This window comes from Ailuropoda melanoleuca, chromosome 5, assembly GCF_002007445.2.
Source record: "Ailuropoda melanoleuca isolate Jingjing chromosome 5, ASM200744v2, whole genome shotgun sequence".
Classification (NCBI taxonomy): Eukaryota; Metazoa; Chordata; class Mammalia; order Carnivora; family Ursidae; genus Ailuropoda; species Ailuropoda melanoleuca.
The window spans coordinates 79,772,453-79,773,370 of NC_048222.1; positions in this window are offsets into that span (position 1 = coordinate 79,772,453).

Here is a 918-nt window from a genome sequence, read left to right on the forward strand (position 1 = left end):
TTTTTAAGTAGGCTCCAGCACAGCACAGAGCCCAAGGTCCTGAACTCAGGACCTGAGGGGCTAATCAAGACCTGAGCTGAGCTAAGAGCCAGACGCTTAACCCATTGAGCCACCAGGGCACCCAGCCATGTGCTTTCTTGTGTTCTATGTTTTTCATTTAAGGTTATTTGATAGAAATCATTCTACACAATGATACTATTCATTTTCTTATTTAAATAGCAACATATAATTTTTGTGCCTTTCACGTATTATTAGTCATTTGTTATTTTCTAATTTTTCACTATGAATACTTTTGTATAAGTTCCTTTTTTTTACTCCTTTGAACTATTTCCTTGAGGTGTATGCCCAGAAGAGAAAGCGCTGGATTCCAGTCTCCTAGTTCCTGTTACATTTTTTCCCATATTCTCTAGACAGATTGAGCCCATCTGTGGTTTTACCAGAAATAAAAATTAAGTGCAGATTTCTCCATAATCTTGACGTCATTTAGTCTTACAATTAAAAAAGTATTTTCCCTAGTTTAAAAAGCTTTCCTTAAGTCTCCAAGTTCTTTTAGTTTTTACTTATGTCACTGGTGGGGGGGGGGCCTCAGGGACTTTTAGAGCATCTGGGTTTATTCTGACATTTTACTAAGAGCGATATGCAACAGACACCAGCTCGCTGGGGTGGCCCTGGGTGGTTGGCCTTCCCTCTGGGCTGCAACTCCCACTGCTGCTGCGAGCGCCCCCACGCCGAGCCCCGGGGCGCCCTTTGGAACTGCGCCCACCAGGGGTCAGCGTCCGCCCAGCTTTGGGCTCGAATTCCCACAATGCACCGGGCTCTGTAGTCCGCGCGCCGGGAGGTGACCGAGCAGCAGCAGCGGCGGAGCCGGGAGGGTTTGTGGGGCGCGGGCCGGGCGGCCGGGGGGCGGGGCGTCCTGGG